At 36.2% G+C, this 26,114-nt stretch overlaps 1 protein-coding gene across 1 annotated transcript in view; it reads left to right on the top strand.

Moving 5' to 3' along the window:
* The window catches only part of LOC136872783 (probable E3 SUMO-protein ligase RNF212), a 187,047-nt gene that overhangs the window by 38,079 nt on the left and 122,854 nt on the right, over positions 1–26,114 (top strand). The gene's annotated exons all lie outside the window — the stretch shown is intronic.

Here is a 26,114-nt window from a genome sequence, read left to right as displayed (position 1 = left end):
CTAGATGAAATGTTCCTTTATGTTGGGTTTATCAGATCGCTAACATCTTCAATATAGCCTTTTGTACCAGTAATAATAACCGATGTCTAATATTTAATCATCAAAGTGCTGCTAGTAATAATAGATTTTTAAATTTGGGGATATATAAACTCAAGTGTGTAGACTGTGTAGACTGTACAAACAGGATGAAATTTCGTAGTGAGATACCAAGAACATGTAAATGCCAAAAAATACAAAAAAATATTTGTCCATGAGCTTACACATGACCGAATATAATCATAGCTCTACTACAATAGAAAGAGACTTCACAATTTTGCAAACTTTCAATAAGGGTAAATAGATGAATATTTTAGAAAACATTTATATTGAGATTGATCAAAAACAAAACCCAAGTCAGAATGTAAAGGAAATAACCGATAATATAAATATACTGTTGGAAGAGGCTTCCAACCTAGATTTATGTTGGTAGGCCATCAAAAAGGATCTGGAGAAACATCCCGTACGTTTGCCTCCGATTGGCTTCACTCCCCATGACATTTCCCCTACTTTCCCCTCCGTTTACCCTCTTTCACCTCATGCTTCTTTCACAGCCATACACATACACACTGTCAGCTGACGGCGTAAGGGAAGAAGAAATAAACATAGCAGGACCGGTTGTTCCTTTACCACTGTATGTTTACAAGTTTTTTCTTTATTTCCTTTTTTTTTTTAAACAAATTTTCATTTCTTTCATTACAGACTCTCTTCAGCATCTTAAAACTTTAAAACAAACAACCATCCTCAACTTCAGTTATTCTTTAGAAGTTTTCCCCGAACATCATATTTTAAAATTTTACATTTTAAGTCTATCCTCAAGACACTATAAGTACATACTTCTCCAGCTTTTGAAGAAAGAAGATCCCTTACATCAAATTTTATCTCAAACTTGAATATTGACTTGTTGAGGTTTTAACCCAACATGAAGGAACTTTTTATCTTATTATCATCATCACCATCATTATTAGTGTTTTTTATTTTGTTTATGCCAATTTGTGTATTTTTTTAGCTGAAGATGTTCCACATTAGGAATGAAAGATGTACTAGATACACATACATTACATACATTATCATTATAGACTGTTATGCCTTTCAGCGTTCAGTCTTCAAGCCTCTGAGAAATTACTAAACGTCGCCACAATCCTCGATTTGTAACTAGCGTTGTGGCCTCATTTAGTTCTATACCTCTTATCTTTAAATCGTTAGAAACCGAGTCTAACCATCGTCGTCTTGGTCTCCCTCTACTTCTCTTACCCTCCATACCAGAGTCCATTATTCTCCTAGGCAACCTATCCTCCCCCATTCGCCTCACATGACCCCACCACCGAAGCCGGTTTATGCGTACAGCTTCATCCATCGAGTTTGTTCCTAAATTAGACCTTATCTTCTCATTCTGAGTACCCTCCTGCCATTGTTCCCACCTGTTTGTACCAGCAATCATTCTTGCTACTTTCATGTCTGTTACTTCTAACTTATGAATAAGATATCCCGAGTCCACCCAGCATTTGCTCCCGTAAAGCAAAGTTGGTCTGAAAACAGACCGATGTAAAGATAGTTTTGTCTGGGAGCTGACTTCCTTCTTACAGAATACTGCTGATCGCAACTGCGAGCTCACTGCATTAGCTTTACGACACCTTAATTCAATCTCACTTACTATATTACCATCCTGGGAGAACACAAACCTAAATACTTGAAATTATCGACCTGTTCTAGCTTTGTATCACCAGTCCGACATTCAATTCTGTTGAATTTCTTACCAGCTGACATCAATTTAGTCAAATGGAAATTCTAAGTTCCCATGGAGGGAATTAGATATTTTTCCACCAATAGAGCACATCAAAAATCTGATCAAAAATTAGATGTTGGCTTTTCAGGCGTTTGCTCTATTAACCAGCGTTTTGTCTTTCTACCCTTATTCGTTTGCAGACAGATTTCACTTTCTCTAGGCCTAGAGATACTTAGTTCACTACAGATCAGATAGTGGTCTGTATCATCGAAAAATCCCCGAAAAACTCGTACATTCCTAACAGATTTCCTGAATTCAAAGTCTGTTAAGATATAGTCTATTATGGATCTGGTACCCCTAGCCTCCCATGTGTAGCGGTGAATAGCCTTATGCTTGAAGAATGTATTCGTAACAGCTAAACCCATACTAGCACAGAAGTCCAGCAAACGCTTCCCATTCCCATTAGTTTCCATATCTTCCCCACATTTACCAATCACCCTTTCGTATCCTTCAGTTCTATTCCCAACTCTCGCATTGAAATCGCCCATTAGCACTATTCTATCCTTGCGGGGGGACCCTGACCACGATGTCACTCAATGCTTCATTAAAAAAAACAAATAATATTGGAAGGTGAGATTCTCCATTCAACCTAACCGTAGTTGAATATTGGTTTGACCGGGTGAGTTGGCTGTGCGGTTAGGGGCGCACAGCTGTGAGCTTGCATCCGGGAGATAACGGGTTCGAATCCCACTGTCAGCAGCCCTGAAGATGATTTTCCGTGGTTTCCCATTTTCACACCAGGAAAATGCTGGAGCTGTACCTTAATGAAGGCCACGGCTGCTTTATTCCCACTCCTAGCCCTTTCCTACTCCATCATCGCTATAAGACCTATCTGTGTCGGTGCAATGTAAAGCCACTAGCAAAAAAATAATAAAAAAATACTGGTTTGGGTAAGTAGACACCCACTTTTTTAAGAGTTTGTCCTTGTGCTTTATTAATGGTCATACAGCTGACTTGATACATTCCCATCTGTGCGTATGTCGGCTGTTTTCTCTTAGCAGCATGTAAGTTGAGTATATTTAGAAGCTGGGCAGGGTCAGAGAATCAAAGAGTACCTAGTAGAGAATAGTATTCTTCCATGATCAGAAGAAGTGAATACTCTCTGGCTTGACAAGTAGTAATCAAGCATGGTTGCTAGCAGTCACAGTATCAGAATATTAATGAAAGTGTTAATTGCTTAGCAACCTGATAAGTACAAAATGTATTGTGGGCTAGGGTAAGCCTTTGCCTGCAATTATTGGAGTGGGCATTTAGTGATTTGATTTTAGGTTTGCTCAAAGTTGACTGAACTTGGAGACCTATCAATATATGATGATTCTCTGGCATGTAACTGCAGAGGGATTTAAAAAAAAAGAATGAAGCAAATTGGTCCAGTAGAATGGCCGGATGGACTGGACACAAAGCTGTTTTAGTAAACTTTTTAAATATGTAGATAGATGTGTTTTGAAAACACAATATAATGCAAAATTTACTAAAAATACAAAAGTTTTACTAAAATACTACCAGTATAAAAATGTGATACCAATGTGGTCTTTTTTCAAATATTACTTTATATATTTTAGATGTAAAGCTTCCACAGTCTTTTAAATTACTATTTAGTTCCTTTTCTGGGCTGAACCATGTTGTTTTATGTATCTTATGTACAGGTTATTTTATCTGAGACTGCGAAAGATCTGGAGAAATTGTTGAATGGTATGGACAGAGTCTTGGGTAAGGAGTACAAGATGAAGATAAATAAGTCCAAAACAAAAGTAATGGAGTGCAGTCGAACAGTGTCAGGTGATACAGGAAATATTAGATTAGGAAATGAGGCCTTAAAAGAAGTATATGAATGTTGTTACTTGGGTAGTAAAATAACTAATGATGGCAGAAGTAAGGAGAACATAAAATGCAGATTAGCACAAGCAAAGAAGGCCTTCCTTAAGGAAAGAAATCTGCTCACCTCGAACATTGATATAGGAATTCGAAAGATGTTTTTGAAGACTTTCAAAATCAAATCAAAATCACGTTATTTGCAAATGAGGTGTTCTACCTCGGTGGCAGATGGTACACAAAAATACATTATCATCAAGCACTAAATTTTAAATTAACAAAAGAAGACATTTTCCTAAAATACAGTATCATACAATTTACACTAACAATTTTTCTGTTAAACACACAAAGCTGGTGTACTTCATATCGATGTTAACACTAGGTTTACCGCAGCGGTCAAAATTACCGTTTTCAGTTTTGTTTTCTCTATTACTCTCGTTATACGGTTAGAACATACAAACCTCTTGGTAGCTTTTATTGATATTAAGTGTACTTTTCGGCATATAGCTTCAAAAACCAGTAAGTCCTTTCTAGTTAGCGCTATGAGGTCATATACCTACTTTTACTGGATGGTCATTTTGACCGTTATTGCAGTAGCTAGCCTGTCAGACTTTTGTGGCATTCATTTAGAATGGGATATCATTCTAACAAGCTGTTACAGTGAACTTTATTACCGCAGTATCGAATAGAACTTACTGTTGTGCTGCAATGGGACAGCTGTTGGCTCTTTTCAAACAATGGTACAAGTACACTGACAGGAAAATATAGTCAGTATTTGTTCAGTAATGAAAGGTGTGCAATCGTTACGAGCAGTCAGTTGCCGCATTCACTCGTTACAAAATTCAAACTCGATTTCCCGGTTGTTTGTAATTACCCCAAAGAAACATGTTCTCGCGTAGTCTGCAGATGGATGCCGAAATTCTGAAGCATAGGCAGATAATTTCCCCATCACAATCAATTGATAAAGCTGGGACTGATTTACACCTCGATAATTTCAAAGAGGTATATAACTTGACAAACGGAAATAGTTCGGATAGTGATTCTAGTTGCATCGAGCCTGCAGAAATTCCATGTGAACATGAAATCACACAGCAGCCTTCGACCTCAAAGGTTAGGGAACTACTCGCCAAATGGCGACGCACGCACACTAGCAAAGCAGCTGATGACAAAGGTAAGCCTATTTGAAGTTAGTCATTTTGTATTTATGTAATTCTGTGTACAGTGTAAGTAAGTTTGGTATTATATTTTGCAGGTGAAGGAAACACTAAGGAAAATAAAGAAATTACTAGCAAGGAGCACGATATCAACTACAGAAGGCCGAGCATACGCTGTGGTAAGTCAACATATGGGCGTGGTCAGCACATGACTGTCAACGAGGAAGAAGTCACTTTGGATGGAACAGTGTGAACTCTTGTTGATCTACAAAACCTGCCAGGCCTTCAAGGACTGTAAAATATACTGAGGGAAGTCCGAAGTCCCACACGACATGCAAAACACCACATTGAAGGAACTTGCGCCGCTACAGCTTGTCATCTTTTTATTGACAAATCCAAGCTGCGCCACATCGAATGATATACTGAGGTTGGAGCCCGCGAAGTTCTGAACAATCCTGAACGGACACTTTGTTTGGAGAAATTGGACGCTGTCATTGGTATTTTATACGCACACGGAACTTATGAAGCTGACACGGACGTTCTCGATCTGTGGTCACAGAAGTGGGGTCCTGGAAGTTTCTACCAAACTATGGCACGAAACCGTTTCCCGGATATCATGAGGTTTCTTCGATTCGATGAAAAAATCTACCAGCAGGGATCACCTGAAAATTGATAGATTGGCGCTTGTATCTGTTGTGCTGGACAAGTTTATACCTAATTTTACTATTTGCTTCAGACCAAGTGAGAACATTACCGTGGATGAACAGCTCTTCCCATCAAAAACTGCCCATTTATGCAGTATATGGCCAATAAACCAGAAAAGTTTGGTATGAAATTTTGGTTGGCTGTCGATGTGCAACCCAAGTAAGTTGTAAACGGTTTTCCCTATCTTGGAAAAGATGAAACGCGACCCACCGATCAGACCCTAAGTGAACACGTAGTATTGCATCTTGCTGAGTTTTTCCTCAATCAGGGAAGAAGTGTGCAAAGGGAACAAGACTACTGAAAGGTATGCAATCGGCAGGTGACCAAGCAAAGTGTGTGTGTACAGTGCAACAAATAAGTTGAAAAGCAGAAAGTGACATTCTCGCGGATATGTACCTAATGTAAGCTAAAGTGTGTAAGAACAACATTCTGTCTTGCTAGTGTACTTATTTGTTTATTTATTTATTTATTCATAATAGTGTTTACAAGTCATACATGATAAAAATTAATTTATTGTATATGATGTTTTTATATTCAATTCGAACCTTTTCCTGGCGCCAATATCCTAAAAAAAAACGAATACGTGCCACTATCGGTCAAAATGACCGCTTCGGTAAAAGTAGGTAGAAAGAATGTTTGGATAAGTTAAGGAATGACATGGTTAGAAAGGAAGCTGGAATTGAGGCATTATTATTAGATCAGGTCAGGTCCAGATTGAGGTGGTTTGGGCATGTAAAGAGGATGGAGCTATCAGGGTCAGCTTATGTTAACTGGGAGAGGCATATGGCAGGAAAACAGATGGTGGGAAGACTAAGAACCCAGTGGATGGACATCATCGTAAAGATGGATATTGCAGATCAGGGAAGGACTATAGACGATGTCATTAACAACAGAATGTATCTCAATAAGACAGAGTAGAAGAGGCTCACCAACAGTACCTGGGAAACTGGAACTGTAAAATGATGATGATGATGATTGAGAAGAAGACATTCTCTGCTAGTGTTGACAGGTCCTGTGGGAGTCTTCGGTCTAATAGCGGAAATATTTATGTTAGTTGCACCTTTGTGAAAAGTGACATTAAAACTTAATAATCAGTCTCCGTTTTCAACGGATTGATCCGTAAGGAGCTGGATGAAGTGTCTGCAGTGCTTAATGTATATATTTGGTTGTAGGAGTCTGGCTAGTTAGTGGGCAATGTCGTGCATGTGTGGAGTCCTATGGCACTCACAATAGGTCACAGCGATATGTCTTCTTTATGGATCTTCAGTAGGTCAAACAGTGAAACTGGGATCAGGTAGCAGTACATCCGTCGCCTCGATAAAAAATACTGCAGTGTATTCAAAATTTTGGCAACTTGTACATAAGGTCCATAAAACAACAACAACACGGTTCAACCCAGAACAAGAACTAAATAGAAACTTTGTGCTTTTTATTCTTCTTATTTTTTGAACCCTTGAACAGCCTGGAAATGCTGTTGGCTGTTAAGCTCAAATACCAAAAGATGACCCAAGCAGATCTGAAATGTATTTGGGGTCCTACCAACATTGTAGATGGTGAAGGATATTTCAGTGAATCCAGTTTAATTGTAAGTGATAGAAGAACATGAATGACAGAACAAAATGTTCAGTGTCACTGATTCCTGAGCATAAGTTAATTTTGTATATTTCCTTTTTATGCACCTCCAAAAAAATTTGGAAAATTGTGGGATTAGGCACGTTATGTGGTAGGGCATGTGAGGTGTTGTGAGTTGAGTGGTAGAGAGTACTGTGTATATACACACAAGTAATTCAGTTGCTTGTTTACAATAGCCAGATCCTGTTGCATATGGTCTCTGTTGAGCCTGGGGTGAACTGAGTCATTTCAGGTGCAGACTGGTAATAGTGTATACATTGCATTTTGATATTTAGGTAATGTGTGCGTTTCATGTACAAAGTTTATTCCCCAGTTTAACCGAGCCAGAATTGATTCAGGGTGGACATACACAAACAGCAATATCATGAATCATAGCGGTTACCCAAAGTGCAGTGTTAAAAATCTGGAAAAGTTACCGTGAGAACAATGATGTGATTGGCAGACTGTCGGTGGGTCGATCGAGAGTGACAACACTGCATCATGATTGGTTGTCGATTGAGGGTGACGACGCTGCATCACGATCAGTATATCTGCGGAACAGCACAAAGGAGACCAACTTAGACTGCTGAACAATTATTAAATGACTTCTTGAGAGCAACCAGGGTGCATGTATCTGCACAAACTGTACTCATTTGGCTACATAGTGCCAAATTAAGGTAATTTGGACTGATTTGACGTATTCCACTGGAAAATTGTCATTGTCTTGAGAGGAGACAAGGGGCATCCAACATTTTTATTAGGGAGGTTGGATGAATGATGTAATGTCATATTTGCAGATTAAACACAGATATCACAGACATTCTTGATGCAATGTTAAATATGATTCAAATCAAGTGCCTTCTAGTGTTACCACCTAGTAGTCTTTGGTGTTTTCTCTTTGATTATGAGCAGCCATTTTTTGTTCAGTTCAGTTCGCACCAGTCACTTGACTTGTTCAGACGGATTCATTGTATAAAACTTGTTCCTTTTCATATTCAATAAACCTGCACTCTAAAGTAATGGGTGAAGGTGACTGCAGTGACAGTGTGGGAATCAGGAGATACTAAGGCCATGTCAGACACACTTCTGGGAATCTCTTCAACCAAGTTGATACAGGTGAAGGATTGTGTGACGTCGAGAGAACTTTGGAAAAAGTTGGAAAGTGTGTATCAGTCCAAAGGCCGTGCAAGAAGCTACGCTGCTGAAACAGATAGTGCTTCAACGCATGAACGAGGGCGATGATGTTTGTGATCATCTGCGAAGATTCTTTGATGCTGTTGACCGACTCAGCAATATGGAAGTGCCAATCAACAACGACCTTCTGTTGATATTGTTACTCTGCAATTTACTGGCGAGTTTTGATCATTTTTAATTGTGATCGAGTCATGTGAAGAACTCCCGAATCCCAAAATATGGTGCTTAAAAATAGTTGAAGAAAGTGATGTACACTTGAGTAATTGACATATTCATATTCAGAACATGATGTTGATGCAGAAACAGAACAATAACAACAGTTGGAAATGTGGCAAATCAGATAAATCAAATCGGCATGATGGTGATATTCAAGTGTTTCAAAGTGTGAAAAGCCGGGTCAAGAAGCAACAAATTGGCAGTCGAAAGTGAAAAGTGATCAAAACAAAAACAAGACAGAAAACACCATGTTGTACCGTGCGCTGGTTTTGAGTGTTGTCACAAAGCAAACATCTTGTAACTGTACAAGAGTACGATCCCCAATTTTAGGTTAGGAAATGTTTGCTGATGACGAACTCACGATTTTAGGTTAGGAATTTTTAAAAAATAATTTGTAAAATGAAGTAGTGAATATCATGTGAATTTCTTAAATTAAGATTTAAGAATATAATATTGTGAGAAGAATTTGTAGTTAGGGAATATTGCATATGTGCATCATTATATTTTTGTTTGGATAAGAGTCTGGGCAATGGGAAATCACCTTATTTCATTTCCCATGAAAATGCCATGACATGTATATATATAAAAAGAAAATGGTAACTGGCAACTTCATAAACTGGTAACACACAAACATCTAAGAGCTTAGGTACATTTCAGAGGTTTTTCTGTGGGAGACACCAGATGTATCACTCGCGGTGTTCAGATGCTCCCACAATACGCGATGTATATGGTTTCAATATAAAATAGTTTTTCTCTCTGTACTTATTCATCTGATGCTTGGTTTTTCTGCCAGACAGGACAAATAATAGCCTCTGTCAGGGTAATTTTAATGTCTGTCTGTCTGTCTGTCTGTCTGTCTGCCTGTTTGTCTGTTACGGCATCAATCAATCACTATCAATCAATTACTACTGATCTGCATTTAGGGCAGTCGCCCAGGTGGCAGATTCCCTATCCGTTGTTTTCCTAGCCTTTTCTTAAATGATCGCAAAGAAAGTGGAAAATTATTGAACATTTCCTTTGGTAAGTTATTCCAATCCCTAACTCCCCTTCCTATAAACAAATATTTGCCCCAATTTGTCCTCTTGAATTCCAACTTTATCTTCATATTGTGATCTTTCCTACTTTTAAAGACACAACTCAAACTTATTCGTCTACTGATGTCCTCCCACGCCATCTCTCCTCTGACAGCTCGGAACATACCATTTACATGTTATAAACCTCATTTTAGGTCCGTATTGAAAATTTAACAGTTCAACAATGATAAAGGTGTTTTAATTTATTCCACCTATTCAATACTTATATTATCACGTATAGTTGTTACATAATTAAATTCTTAGTTACATGGGACATGTTTCGCCCTCAATTAAGGGCATCTTCAGCCTAAATACAATAATCAAAAATACAACTAAATTAAAAGTGGACGTTAAATACAATCATCAAAAATACAACTAAAATAAAAAGTGGAAGTTAAAAGTTTAGTCTGTTCTTAAAATTCAGAACAATAAAATTGTGAAAAATGATAAAATAAAAAGATGCTAATGGAAAACTGTCTTATGATTAAACTATAATCTTGTCAGAGACTAAAACTTCTATTAAAATTCGAATTAAAACAGTTCATATAAAATATTGGAAAATCAAAGTGGTAGTAATAAAAAGCCAACGACATGAGGGCGTGTACACAAGCATAAACTTGATTGTCATGAATACAATCTTTTCAAGGCCGTTGATGAAATTCGTAGTAAGTAAGGCAGAAGCATCTATTGAAAAATTGTAAGAGGCCGTTAGCACCGGTAGGTAATAAAATGGCTGAATCCTTGCCAGAAAATGTCAACAGATGCAGAAATAAGTTTTCTGTAAGAGAAGGAAAAGAAGAAATAAGAAATTGAACGTAAGGAGAGAATTCACTCTTACATAATTTTGAAACAGATGAGGACTTACATGTAAGTGGAAGTTGTTATTTCTTAACTACTGTTGAGTTGGTTGCTGCCCGTCTGTTGGCTCTAAGTCTGGTGTTATAACTGTGCTGCAGAAGCGGTAGCGAACTCGGAGGGGAAGGAATAGGGGAGTGCGGAAGGGAGGAGAGGATGGGTGGAGTCAAATGTGGCGAGGCTGACAAAGGGGCGGAGTCAACTGCATTGCTGGAAGTAGGCCTAATATCTGTAGGTATGGAAGGAGTATTAGGGTTTGAAGAATTAAATATATTAGGTATCCTAAATTTATTCGAACTAACTGACTTTAATAATTTCGGCATTAATTCATGTAACATACTTTTATTGTCCGTGGTTTCATTGAGATTCTTTTGCTTATTGTACGTCTGATCTAAATAGATGTATAAACTTTCTAATTCATTCAGCATTCTTCCTTTTTGTATGTTTCTAATTATCGTTAAGTCTTTCTCTATGGATTCAAATCTGTGGCCAGTCTCCCTCATATGCAAACTCATCGCTGAGTATTTCCTATGTTTTTCCGCGTTAACATGTTCCATGTATCTTGTCATAAAATTTCTCCCAGTCTGTCCAACATATGAAAAATTACACTGAGTACATTTAAGTCTGTATACTCCCGATCCTAAATAACGATTCTTATCATAATTAACTTTTTTATGATTAAAGAATATGGACTGGTTAGTATTAGTAGTTTTAAAAGCTATATTAAAATTATGTTTCTTGAATACGCTAGTAATCTGGTGTATAGCTGGATTATTAAAAGTGAATGTAGCATACTCAGTTTTTTTGGTCTTTTCTGGTATCAGATTCGTAGATAATTTGTTCTTAATTTTATTGATTAATTTGTTGATCATTTCTATTTTGAAACCATTTTGTTTAGCGAGGTATCTAATATAATTCAATTCTTTCTTCAAATTCATGGGAGATAGAGGGATTCTAAATGCTCTATAAATTAGACTGTGAAAAGATGCTTGTTTATGTGAACTCGGGTGTAAAGAGGAATTGTTTATAGTTGTAGATGATTGTGTCGGTTTTCTAAATATTTGGAAATCAAAAGTGTTAGCCTTACGCGTAACTGTTATATCTAGAAAATTCAATGAGTTATCGACTTCGTCCTCTTTCGTGAATTTCAAATTAGGTTCGATTTCATTTAATTTATTTAAGATTTCTTGACTATTAGTGACATCTTTGTTTATGATTACAAATGTATCATCTACATATCTCAACCATAAATCTATTCCTTTAATTTTTGCTATTATTTCATTGTGTTCGATTGAATCCATAAATATGTCGGCAAGGATGCCCGATATTGGGTCACCCATTGCTAATCCATTCTGTTTATAAATATTATTGTTAAATGTGAAGTAGTTATTGTCTAATACGAACTTTAACAATCTAGTGAATTCTTCTACTTCCATTTTACTAAGATTACTGTGTTTACAAATATTATCATGAATGATATTAACAGTTTTATCTGTCGGAATATTCGGGAACATATTCACTACGTCATACGAACACATCATCTGGTTTGGAAGTACGCCAAATCCAAGCAAAATGTCACACAAGTCAATGGAATTTCTTAATGGTTGTTTATTATTAAAAGTGTAATGTCTTTTCAAAAAATTGTGAATGTATTTGGAGACTTTATACGTGGGAGAATTACGGCAATTGATAATCGGACGAATCGGAATATCTTTTTTATGTATTTTGGGCATAGCTCTAGTTTCCGGGAGCCTAGGATTCATATTGACAAGTTTTAATTGTTCTTGTTCAGTAAAGAGAGATGTGGATCTTTTAAGTAAGGCTTTTAAGTTGCGTTGAATTTTAGTTAGCGGATTTTTTGTTACTAATGTGTATTTATTATTATCAAAAAAAACTTCAGTTTTTTTGATATATGTATCTTTATCCATCAAAACGATCGCACCCCCCTTGTCAGCCTTGGTTACTATAATATTGTTATCTTCAATTTTCGATTTCATGTTTTTTATTGTTTTCTGTTGTTTGGGATCAAAATTGGAATAAATTTCTTTAGCCAGTCTGGGTAATTTCTTCTTTAACTCCAATCTTACTTCATCTTGTACATCGCGTGGGAGTTTTGATATGTTCGCCTCCGCTTCTGCAACTGTGTTAATGATATCTATTTCTCTATCTTTATTAGGCCAATTGTATTTTGGACCCCTTTTAAGTAGGTCATTCTCTCCTTCCGTAAATTTTACCTTGGTCAAGTTAACTACCGTGGGAGTGACATTGTCCGATGGGCCCTTAATTTGTTCTTGTTTCGTTTGTTTACTACGACGTATTTGTGTGTCTATTAAATGATTCAATTTCTTATTCAATGTATCCTGTTTCTTACTAAGTGCGTATGTTAATTTGTGTTCCATGTGTTGATAAAAAGACTGCCATTCTAATGGGGCTAAATCCTGTGTCACCGCTAAGTGAACGTTATATAATTGCAAATTCAATTTGGACTTCTTCCTGTAATATGCCTTGATTTCATTTTTAAGCCATAATTCATTTACCTTATTTTGGGTTACATTATGGCTTGGATTGCTTATGTTCTTACGTTGTGTTGATTTTAGAAAAGTAGGTACAAGTTTTAGTCTCAGACATTGTTTAAGAAAAGCTAAATCTTTTCCTAACTTACAAATCTTCATTTTCAGATTGAGAAACTTATTTAATCTATATTTTGCCTGGTTGGCTGTCACATTACATGTTATAAACCTCATTTTAGGTCCGTATTGAAAATTTAACAGTTCAACAATGATAAAGGTGTTTTAATTTATTCCACCTATTCAATACTTATATTATCACGTATAGTTGTTACATAATTAAATTCTTAGTTACATGGGACATGTTTCGCCCTCAATTAAGGGCATCTTCAGCCTAAATACAATAATCAAAAATACAACTAAATTAAAAGTGGACGTTAAATACAATCATCAAAAATACAACTAAAATAAAAAGTGGAAGTTAAAAGTTTAGTCTGTTCTTAAAATTCAGAACAATAAAATTGTGAAAAATGATAAAATAAAAAGATGCTAATGGAAAACTGTCTTATGATTAAACTATAATCTTGTCAGAGACTAAAACTTCTATTAAAATTCGAATTAAAACAGTTCATATAAAATATTGGAAAATCAAAGTGGTAGTAATAAAAAGCCAACGACATGAGGGCGTGTACACAAGCATAAACTTGATTGTCATGAATACAATCTTTTCAAGGCCGTTGATGAAATTCGTAGTAAGTAAGGCAGAAGCATCTATTGAAAAATTGTAAGAGGCCGTTAGCACCGGTAGGTAATAAAATGGCTGAATCCTTGCCAGAAAATGTCAACAGATGCAGAAATAAGTTTTCTGTAAGAGAAGGAAAAGAAGAAATAAGAAATTGAACGTAAGGAGAGAATTCACTCTTACATAATTTTGAAACAGATGAGGACTTACATGTAAGTGGAAGTTGTTATTTCTTAACTACTGTTGAGTTGGTTGCTGCCCGTCTGTTGGCTCTAAGTCTGGTGTTATAACTGTGCTGCAGAAGCGGTAGCGAACTCGGAGGGGAAGGAATAGGGGAGTGCGGAAGGGAGGAGAGGATGGGTGGAGTCAAATGTGGCGAGGCTGACAAAGGGGCGGAGTCAACTGCATTGCTGGAAGTAGGCCTAATATCTGTAGGTATGGAAGGAGTATTAGGGTTTGAAGAATTAAATATATTAGGTATCCTAAATTTATTCGAACTAACTGACTTTAATAATTTCGGCATTAATTCATGTAACATACTTTTATTGTCCGTGGTTTCATTGAGATTCTTTTGCTTATTGTACGTCTGATCTAAATAGATGTATAAACTTTCTAATTCATTCAGCATTCTTCCTTTTTGTATGTTTCTAATTATCGTTAAGTCTTTCTCTATGGATTCAAATCTGTGGCCAGTCTCCCTCATATGCAAACTCATCGCTGAGTATTTCCTATGTTTTTCCGCGTTAACATGTTCCATGTATCTTGTCATAAAATTTCTCCCAGTCTGTCCAACATATGAAAAATTACACTGAGTACATTTAAGTCTGTATACTCCCGATCCTAAATAACGATTCTTATCATAATTAACTTTTTTATGATTAAAGAATATGGACTGGTTAGTATTAGTAGTTTTAAAAGCTATATTAAAATTATGTTTCTTGAATACGCTAGTAATCTGGTGTATAGCTGGATTATTAAAAGTGAATGTAGCATACTCAGTTTTTTTGGTCTTTTCTGGTATCAGATTCGTAGATAATTTGTTCTTAATTTTATTGATTAATTTGTTGATCATTTCTATTTTGAAACCATTTTGTTTAGCGAGGTATCTAATATAATTCAATTCTTTCTTCAAATTCATGGGAGATAGAGGGATTCTAAATGCTCTATAAATTAGACTGTGAAAAGATGCTTGTTTATGTGAACTCGGGTGTAAAGAGGAATTGTTTATAGTTGTAGATGATTGTGTCGGTTTTCTAAATATTTGGAAATCAAAAGTGTTAGCCTTACGCGTAACTGTTATATCTAGAAAATTCAATGAGTTATCGACTTCGTCCTCTTTCGTGAATTTCAAATTAGGTTCGATTTCATTTAATTTATTTAAGATTTCTTGACTATTAGTGACATCTTTGTTTATGATTACAAATGTATCATCTACATATCTCAACCATAAATCTATTCCTTTAATTTTTGCTATTATTTCATTGTGTTCGATTGAATCCATAAATATGTCGGCAAGGATGCCCGATATTGGGTCACCCATTGCTAATCCATTCTGTTTATAAATATTATTGTTAAATGTGAAGTAGTTATTGTCTAATACGAACTTTAACAATCTAGTGAATTCTTCTACTTCCATTTTACTAAGATTACTGTGTTTACAAATATTATCATGAATGATATTAACAGTTTTATCTGTCGGAATATTCGGGAACATATTCACTACGTCATACGAACACATCATCTGGTTTGGAAGTACGCCAAATCCAAGCAAAATGTCACACAAGTCAATGGAATTTCTTAATGGTTGTTTATTATTAAAAGTGTAATGTCTTTTCAAAAAATTGTGAATGTATTTGGAGACTTTATACGTGGGAGAATTACGGCAATTGATAATCGGACGAATCGGAATATCTTTTTTATGTATTTTGGGCATAGCTCTAGTTTCCGGGAGCCTAGGATTCATATTGACAAGTTTTAATTGTTCTTGTTCAGTAAAGAGAGATGTGGATCTTTTAAGTAAGGCTTTTAAGTTGCGTTGAATTTTAGTTAGCGGATTTTTTGTTACTAATGTGTATTTATTATTATCAAAAAAATCTTCAGTTTTTTTGATATATGTATCTTTATCCATCAAAACGATCGCACCCCCCTTGTCAGCCTTGGTTACTATAATATTGTTATCTTCAATTTTCGATTTCATGTTTTTTATTGTTTTCTGTTGTTTGGGATCAAAATTGGAATAAATTTCTTTAGCCAGTCTGGGTAATTTCTTCTTTAACTCCAATCTTACTTCATCTTGTACATCGCGTGGGAGTTTTGATATGTTCGCCTCCGCTTCTGCAACTGTGTTAATGATATCTATTTCTCTATCTTTATTAGGCCAATTGTATTTTGGACCCCTTTTAAGTAGGTCATTCTCTCCTTCCGTAAATTTTACCTTGGTCAAGTTAACTACCGTGGGAGTGACATTGTCCGATGGGCCCTTAATTTGTTCTTGTTTCGTTTGTTTACTACGACGTATTTGTGTGTCTATTAAATGATTCAATTTCTTATTCAATGTATCCTGTTTCTTACTAAGTGCGTATGTTAATTTGTGTTCCATGTGTTGATAAAAAGACTGCCATTCTAATGGGGCTAAATCCTGTGTCACCGCTAAGTGAACGTTATATAATTGCAAATTCAATTTGGACTTCTTCCTGTAATATGCCTTGATTTCATTTTTAAGCCATAATTCATTTACCTTATTTTGGGTTACATTATGGCTTGGATTGCTTATGTTCTTACGTTGTGTTGATTTTAGAAAAGTAGGTACAAGTTTTAGTCTCAGACATTGTTTAAGAAAAGCTAAATCTTTTCCTAACTTACAAATCTTCATTTTCAGATTGAGAAACTTATTTAATCTATATTTTGCCTGGTTGGCTGTCACATTACATGTTATAAACCTCATTTTAGGTCCGTATTGAAAATTTAACAGTTCAACAATGATAAACTGAGTATGCTACATTCACTTTTAATAATCCAGCTATACACCAGATTACTAGCGTATTCAAGAAACATAATTTTAATATAGCTTTTAAAACTACTAATACTAACCAGTCCATATTCTTTAATCATAAAAAAGTTAATTATGATAAGAATCGTTATTTAGGATCGGGAGTATACAGACTTAAATGTACTCAGTGTAATTTTTCATATGTTGGACAGACTGGGAGAAATTTTATGACAAGATACATGGAACATGTTAACGCGGAAAAACATAGGAAATACTCAGCGATGAGTTTGCATATGAGGGAGACTGGCCACAGATTTGAATCCATAGAGAAAGACTTAACGATAATTAGAAACATACAAAAAGGAAGAATGCTGAATGAATTAGAAAGTTTATACATCTATTTAGATCAGACGTACAATAAGCAAAAGAATCTCAATGAAACCACGGACAATAAAAGTATGTTACATGAATTAATGCCGAAATTATTAAAGTCAGTTAGTTCGAATAAATTTAGGATACCTAATATATTTAATTCTTCAAACCCTAATACTCCTTCCATACCTACAGATATTAGGCCTACTTCCAGCAATGCAGTTGACTCCGCCCCTTTGTCAGCCTCGCCACATTTGACTCCACCCATCCTCTCCTCCCTTCCGCACTCCCCTATTCCTTCCCCTCCGAGTTCGCTACCGCTTCTGCAGCACAGTTATAACACCAGACTTAGAGCCAACAGACGGGCAGCAACCAACTCAACAGTAGTTAAGAAATAACAACTTCCACTTACATGTAAGTCCTCATCTGTTTCAAAATTATGTAAGAGTGAATTCTCTCCTTACGTTCAATTTCTTATTTCTTCTTTTCCTTCTCTTACAGAAAACTTATTTCTGCATCTGTTGACATTTTCTGGCAAGGATTCAGCCATTTTATTACCTACCGGTGCTAACGGCCTCTTACAATTTTTCAATAGATGCTTCTGCCTTACTTACTACGAATTTCATCAACGGCCTTGAAAAGATTGTATTCATGACAATCAAGTTTATGCTTGTGTACACGCCCTCATGTCGTTGGCTTTTTATTACTACCACTTTGATTTTCCAATATTTTATATGAACTGTTTTAATTCGAATTTTAATAGAAGTTTTAGTCTCTGACAAGATTATAGTTTAATCATAAGACAGTTTTCCATTAGCATCTTTTTATTTTATCATTTTTCACAATTTTATTGTTCTGAATTTTAAGAACAGACTAAACTTTTAACTTCCACTTTTTATTTTAGTTGTATTTTTGATGATTGTATTTAACGTCCACTTTTAATTTAGTTGTATTTTTGATTATTGTATTTAGGCTGAAGATGCCCTTAATTGAGGGCGAAACATGTCCCATGTAACTAAGAATTTAATTATGTAACAACTATACGTGATAATATAAGTATTGAATAGGTGGAATAAATTAAAACACCTTTATCATTGTTGAACATACCATTTAATCGAGCAGCTCGTCTCCTTTCTCCCAAATGTTCCCAGCCCAAACTTTGCAACATTTTCGTAACGCTACTCTTTTGTCGGAAATCACCCAGAACAAATCGAGCTGCTTTTCTTTGGATTTTTTCCAGTTCTTGAATCAAGTAATCCTGGTGAGGGTCCCATACACTGGAACCATACTCTAGTTGGGGTCTTACCAGAGACTTATATGCCTTCTCCTTTACATCCTTACTACAACCCCTAAATACCCTCATAACCATGTGCAGAGATCATATTTATGTGATTACCCCAATAAAGGTCTTTTGTTATATTAACACCTAGGTACTTACAATGATCCCCAAAAGGAACTTTCACCCCATCAACGCAGTAATTAAAACTGAGAGGACTTTTCCTATTTGTGAAACTCACAACCTGACTTTTAACCCCTTTTATCATCATACCATTGTCCACCATCCATCTCCCAACACTATCGAGGTCACCCTGCAGCTGGTCACAATCTTGTAACTTATTTATTACTCTGTACAGAATAACATCATCTGCAAACAGCCTTATTTCTGATTCCACTTCTTTACACATATCATTGATATATATATAAGAAAACATAAAGGTCCAATAATACTGCCTTAACGAATTCCCCTCTTAATTATTACAGGGTCAGGTAAAGCTTTGCCTACTCTAATTCTCTGAGTTCTATTTTCTAGAAATATAGCCACCCATTTAGTCACTCTTTTTTCTAGTCCAATTGCACTCATTTTTGCCAGTAGTTTTCCATGATCTACCCTATCAAATGCCTTAGATAGGTCAAATGATGTAGATGTTGATTCCCATAGGGAACCTAAAATATTTTTCCCGAATGAGTAAATTTATAATACCAATATAATGGTCCCTTATTGGACATTATAAATTTTCCAGCTAACTCATTCTTGGTTGCCTGCGTTTCGCCCTCGTGTGCTAAGTTAGGCTCGTCAGTTGGGACAGGAGTTAGACGAGGCTGTAATCTTTCACCTTTGCTGTTTGTAGTTTACATGGATCATATGCTGAAAGGTATAAAATGGCAGGGAGGGATTCAGTTAGGTGGAAATGTAGTAAGCAGTTTGGCCTATGCTGACGACTTGGTCTTAATGGCGGACTGTGCTGAAAGCCTGCAGTCTAACATCTTGGAACTTGAAAATAGGTGCAATGAGTATGGTATGAAAATTAGCCTCTCGAAGACTAAATTGATGTCAGTAGGTAAGAAATTCAACAAAATTGAATGTCAGATTGGTGATACAAAGCTAGAACAGGTCGATAATTTCAAGTATTTAGGTTGTGTGTTTTCCCAGGATGGTAATATAAGTAAGTGAGATTGAATCAAGGTGTAGTAAAGCTAATGCAGTGAGCTCGCAGTTGCGATCAGCAGTATTCTGTAAGAAGGAAGTCAGCTCCCAGACGAAACTATCTTTACATCGGTCTGTTTTCAGACCAACTTCGCTTTACAGGAGCGAAAGCTGGGTGGACTCGGGATATCTTATTCATAAATTAGAAATAACAGACATGAAAGTAGCAAGAATGATTGCTGGTACAAACAGGTGGGAACAATGACAGGAGGGAACTTGGAATGAGGAGATAACGACTAATTTAGGAATGAACTCGATGGATGAAGCTGTACGCATAAACCGGCTTCGGTGGTGGGGTCATGTGAGGCGAATGGAGGAGGATATGTTACCTAGGAGAATAATGGACTCGGTTATGGAGGGTAAGAGAAGTAGAGGGAGACCAAGACGACGATGGTTAGACTCTGTTTCTAACGATTTAAAGATAAGAGGTATAGAACTAAATGAGGCCACAACACTAGTTGCAAATCGAGGGTTGTGGCGACGTTTAGTAAATTCTCAGAGGCTTGCAGACTGAACGCTGAAAATCATAACAGTCTATAATTATAATGTATGTATGTATGTATGTATGTATGTATGTATGTATGTATGTATGTATATTTGGAACAGTGCAACCCGTGCCGACTCGCGCGCAAACATGTCCATACAAGTTGCGTCACAAGAGTGGCGCGCTCTCATTGTTATTGTCGCTTAGTTTTCACTTATCAGGTAGCTAGCACAGATTGTTTTATATTTCGAAGATGTCAGTGGAACTAAGGAGCAATAAAAAAACTATTTTCTTGGTTGGTGAAGTAAATCACCAAATAACAGGCGCAAAATGACCATCTAATCGTCAAGTTCTCGCAGTTCTATTTTTCAACGTACGTGAGGTTAAGTTGACTGTTAGTGAAAGTGCAAATCTTATCATTTGGGAGTGCAATATATTCTGGGAAAAGGCTAGAATACCTACCAGAGCAGTGCTAATTGTGTTAAGAAGTTAGTGGATCTTTATCAAGTCTGGCGAGAACTGCAAAAAAATCGCAAGAAGATTCAGGGTTTACATGGGCGTCGCGAAGAGAACTTTCAACTTGAATTAGATAATTTATTCAATATCGCACATGCTGATGCTCTTGAAAGAATAAAAATCAAAGAAGATAAAATATTTTTGCACCCCGGGTACCTAGCGGGTGTTGACTAAAAGTTGGCTGAAATTGAAGAAAGGGCCAGGCTGAGAAAACTCATAGAATATAAAAAGAGACTAAAGCAAATGCCTTCCGCAAGCTCATTGGAATCTGCAACTTTACAGAGCTTTGATACGCATGAAGATGTAGAAGAACAATCTACAAGCTCTGAAGAAAACCTGGAAGAATCTCTGCCATCCACATCTCAATCTGTAAGTTCTTTAGCTACGTCAACAAGAAGAGGAAGAAAAGATTTTTATCACATCTAAATTAGTTGCAACTTTAGGCATGTTAACTAAGCATCAGAGATTCTGTTTATATAATTCAGTCTGTAGTAGAAGCACTTGGTCTTAGTTCTGACCATTATCCAATCAACAAATCTTCTATTCAACACATTCAAATACAAATGAGAAAAGATAGAGCAGGATCCATTAAATCCGATTTTCAGAATAACATGCCTGAAGTAGTTACTGTTCATTAGGATGGAAAATTGTTACTTGCTCTGGACGTAAGAAGTTCTAAAGAACGCCTACCAATTATTATTTCATATGACGAGGAAGAACAACTTCTTGCTGTACCGAAGTTAGACAACTATTCCGGCAAAGAGCAAGCAAAAGCAGTATCAAATGCCCTTCATGACTGGAACCTGGATGATAAGGTACAAATAATGTGCTGTAATACAACAGCATCTAATACAGGACGCTTGAACGGAGCTTGTGTGCTTTTAGAGCGAAAACTAGAAAGAGAGTTGTTACTCTTTCCTTGCCGCCATCATATTTACAAACTGGTGCTCAAAAGTGTGTTGTAATCAAAGATCCAACAAATCACTAGCAGCCCTGATATTCCGCTGTTCAAAATGTTTAGAGACAACTGGAAGAATATTAATCCTAGTGCCATCGAACCGTGCACTGATTTTGTCCAACAACATCTCTGTTTTTTAACAATAAGCTGGCAAAATCGACTGTACGAGCTCATTGAGCTCGCTATTGTTTTTCTGGGTGGAGACATTAAAAATAAAATAAAAATCAGATCTCCTGGTGCAATGCATCAAGCACGATGGATGGCAAGAGCTATTTACTCCTTAAAAATGTGTTAATTGAAGTCCCAGTTTAAAATGAGCGCTAAGAACAAACAAGCTTTGCAAGATGTTTGTTTATTCAATGTGGCAGTTTACATGAAGCCCTGGCTTGAATGTAGTTTGGCGATAGAAGCATCGAATCAAGATTTTTGTTTCTTAAAGACCCTAAAAGATTACGAGAAAGTTGACAAGTTGATTTCCAATGCAGCTTTAAACAAGTTCAGTCAACACTTGTGGTACTTGTCAGAGGAAATAGCCATCCTTTCACTTTTTTATGATGAAGTTGATGAGCAGACCTAAGGAAACATTGTAGAAAACTTACAAAAAGAAAGCTTTGGTGATTCTGGAAAGCGATATGCTCCATCGAAAGAAGAGATATCTGGCTCTCTATATGGTACGTAGTAGACTAGTAGTGTTTAATCTGGTATTTCATTTAGAACTTATTTGTTTTATTTATAGGCACTACAAGTATTTTTTATCTTGTTTCAGGTAAATCTTTGAGTGATTTTGTTTCTGTCAAGTGTAAAGATTTATTTTCATGACTGAAACTTGTCAGTGGTTTCCTTCAAGAAATTGTATCTTAATGGAAAGACAACGTGGCGTTAGTGGAAGCTAAAAAGAAGGTTTCTACCTTAAAAGCAGTTAATGACACAGCTGAAAGAGCTGTTAAACTAATGACAGACTTTCATGGTTTGAATACTGCAGATGAAGAACAGAAGCAGTTCTTATTGCATTGTGTGCAAGAACATAAAAAAATTTACCCAGACTGTAAAAAAGAGACTTTGAAGAGGAAAGTCCGAAAGAATAACTATAAAAATTGTATCTTTTTTGTTACTTACTAGAAGAGCATTATTTAAATTTCTGTTTTCATTTATATTTCTCTAAAATAATTGTTTTGAGTGATCATCTACAACTACATTTAAGAGACACTTTAAGCAGCTATTTTCTAAAAGTTTTAGGCCCCGTCGGCACAGGTTAAAATTAATGTAGGAAGTTGAAATTCTGTACTTGGGTAACTAATAGACTAATAAACACAATAACGGGGTATGCGTTTCAATAAATGAAAAAAAAAAATATTTGCCCTTTTAAGGGACACCCTAATGTACATGCTAAATGACTCTCCCATCAATAATGGACACAACAGCTAGTATTAGAGAATATATCACATTGCCTTGAAATGTGGTGGAAAAAATGGACTCGTTTTCAAAATATCCAGTTTTGAACATTTTTACACCATTTTTAAGTTTTGAAAAGAAAATTATGTTGAAGAGACATTGTTCATGAGTGAGACTGTAAAATCTCATCATGGGATACCAGTGGGTTCACAATTAAGTAAAAAAATCTTGCCTCTTGTGGTGTAGTTACTAAACCCAAATTAATAATGATTATTCTGTTGATTAATTTTTAAGCTTTGCCTTTATTTATTTCTTTTTTTTTTACCCTTCTTATTTCTGTTAACAAAAGACAATTTTTATACACATTTTAGGCAATAAACCTTGATTAGATTCTTAATAAATTTTGAAATACAAACTATTCACCTGGCTAAGTGACTTGGGTCACATAGCTATCAGTGGCATTTGGGAGATAGTAGGTTTTCAATGGTTCCTCATTTTCACTCCAAGCAGAAGCTGGAGTTGTACCTTAATTTCATTGCCATAAGACCTGTCTGTGTTGGTGCGATGTAAAGCAACTCGTAAAAAAGAAAGTACCTTGATTAAGGCTACTTCATTTCCAGTAAAGTGAACATCGCCATAAAACCTGTCTGGGTCAATGTGATGTAAAACAAATAGTATATTTAAAACAAATTAAAAAAAAAAAACACTACATGAGTCTCTTCCGATGATATAGATGTTGATTCCCATAGGGAACCTGAAATATTTGTCCCTAATGAGTAAATTTATAATACCAATATAGTTGCTCCATTATTGGACATTATGAGGGAGCAGAGTTATGGTTCTGTGATCAGAACATTTTACACTAATACCAATATAGTTGGCCTGTTATTAGACATTATAAATTTTCCAGCTAAGTCATTCCTGGTTGCCAGCGTTTCACTCCAGTGTGCTAAATTGGGCTCATTAGTTGGTAAATAGCACATCTACCAAGACGCATGGCTAGTGCGTACCGTGGAGGCCACTGCATAGGCTACTTGGAGTCACCGGCAGTGCCAATGCACTATGAGAGATTTTGTCTCATTTTCAAAAATTGACGCCTGCCTGGCCATGAGATGATATAGCTGTTGATTCCCATACAGTACCTGAAATATTTGTCCCGAATGAGTAAAGTTTTCTTCCTCAGGCCAGTGTCCAAGCATCTACAGAGGAGTGTCTTATTTCTGTTGAAAGTCTCCTTGGTTATGGCAATACAAGTCTCTGTCTTCCTGCTGCATCTCATATCTTCTGTTATGTCTCCAAGATCGATCAACCAATAAATCAGTTACCATTGATTTGCATTTAGTGCTGTTGCCCAGGTGGCAGATTCTCTACTCACAAGACAACCGCTATATATCACAGTTCAAACTTTTCCATCAGTCTACCATAACGAAGCACAGAAAAGCCCAAAAACACATGAACGCTAAAGCAGTCCACCGGTTACCCAGCACGGCTTTCTCCTGACTGCTACAGCATTCCACCAGAGTGAAATGGTTAAATAATTCAAAGAATCTGAAAAAATTATTGAACGTCTCGCTCGGCAAATTATTCCAATCCCTGACTTCCTATTTGTCCCAATTTGTTCTCTAGAATTCCAATTTTATCTGCATACTAGCTGAAAACCATCAAGACATGTTGGTCAATGGGGTAAATATTTATTAAAGGATTTCCTTACGATATTCCTTGCACTTAATATTTTTACAATTTTCTTTACGTCGCACTGACACAGGTAGGTCTAACAATCAAAGAAATATTTAGCCACCTAATCGATACCTTTATTTGCCTTTGGCAATATTATAAAATCATTAATAGTACATGTTTTGGCTGCTTGGCAGTCATCATCAGCTATATTCACATAAGTTTAGGTGTAAATAAGGTAAAAGTATGCACAATATATGTTCTCATATTAGCCTTGATAACTTCACATGAGAAACTAAAAACTTTTATCTATTGGGGGAGGATAGCTGTAGTGAGGGGGGGGGGGGATGCTTAAAAAGTGATTAATAACTTGTCCTTAACTAAAATATTGTTTAAAAAAATTTGAAGATAAAAATGTCTTTTCTCTTTTTTAGCTTCTGTTTGGAAGCATATTTGAAAACCACTGATTAACTTTTCACAAACTAACTACTTGAGATGTTATTAAAGTATAATTAAAAACTTATTCTTAACTAAAATATTAATAAAAACATACGTCAGCTGTCAGTTGTGGAGTTAAAATCTTTTTAAGTTCCTTTCATGTTTGTGCTTGAAGGCTTGTGGAAAAAGCTGATAAATTTCCTTTTATTATTGCCAAAGGTAGATTCTTAGAATGCCCTTGCAGCTCAATATTGGGATGTGTTTAGAATTTATTTTGTTCATAGACCATATAGAGGGCAGCTTGTAACACGATCTGCAACCGACAGAAAATAGGTAAAAATAATTTAAAACATTTTTTCCTAAAGTGTTGGCATTTAGGAGCTTATGTGAATATAGCTGATGATGACTGCAAAGCAGGTGAAACATGTACTATTAATGATTTTATAAAATTGCCAAAGGCAAATAAAGGTATTGATTAGATGGCTAAATATTTCTTTGATTGTTACATTGTCATATCGATACGGGTATGAAGTGGATAGTTTGTAATACAGGTAGGTCATACAGCGACGATGGGATAGGAAATGGCTATAAGTGGGAAGGAAGCAACTGTGCCCTTAATCACGGTACAGCCCCAGCATTTGCTTGGTGTAAAAATGGAAAACCTCAGAAAACCATTTTCAGGGCTGCCGACAATGGGGTTCGAACCCATTATTTCCTGAATGTAGGCTGACATCTACATGACTCAAACCATGCAACCACTTGCTTGGAGCAGTCCTTGTACAATTACTTTTTGGCACTATATGAAAATGAAAACCTACAACCTGTTTTCCAGTCATTGACCGGGTCAGGGATGTAATGAATGAAGCATATATAGGCTGTTAGTACGATGGGGTCGCCACTCCCAAAGTGATTTATTAATGAATGATAGATGCTATGAAATGAGAATGGAGAGTGTTGCTGGAATGAAAGATGACTGGGAAAACCGGAGTACCCAGAGAAAAACCTGTCCCGCCTCCGCTTTGTCCAGCACAAATCTCACATGGAGTGACCGGGATTTGAACCACGGTATCCAGCGGTGAGAGGCCGATGCGCTGCCATCTGAGCCACGGAGGCTC

This window comes from Anabrus simplex, chromosome 4 (genome assembly GCF_040414725.1).
Source record: "Anabrus simplex isolate iqAnaSimp1 chromosome 4, ASM4041472v1, whole genome shotgun sequence".
NCBI lineage: Eukaryota > Metazoa > Arthropoda > Insecta > Orthoptera > Tettigoniidae > Anabrus > Anabrus simplex.
Note: the sequence above shows the minus strand (reverse complement) of the source record. Positions and strands in the feature narration are given on the sequence as shown.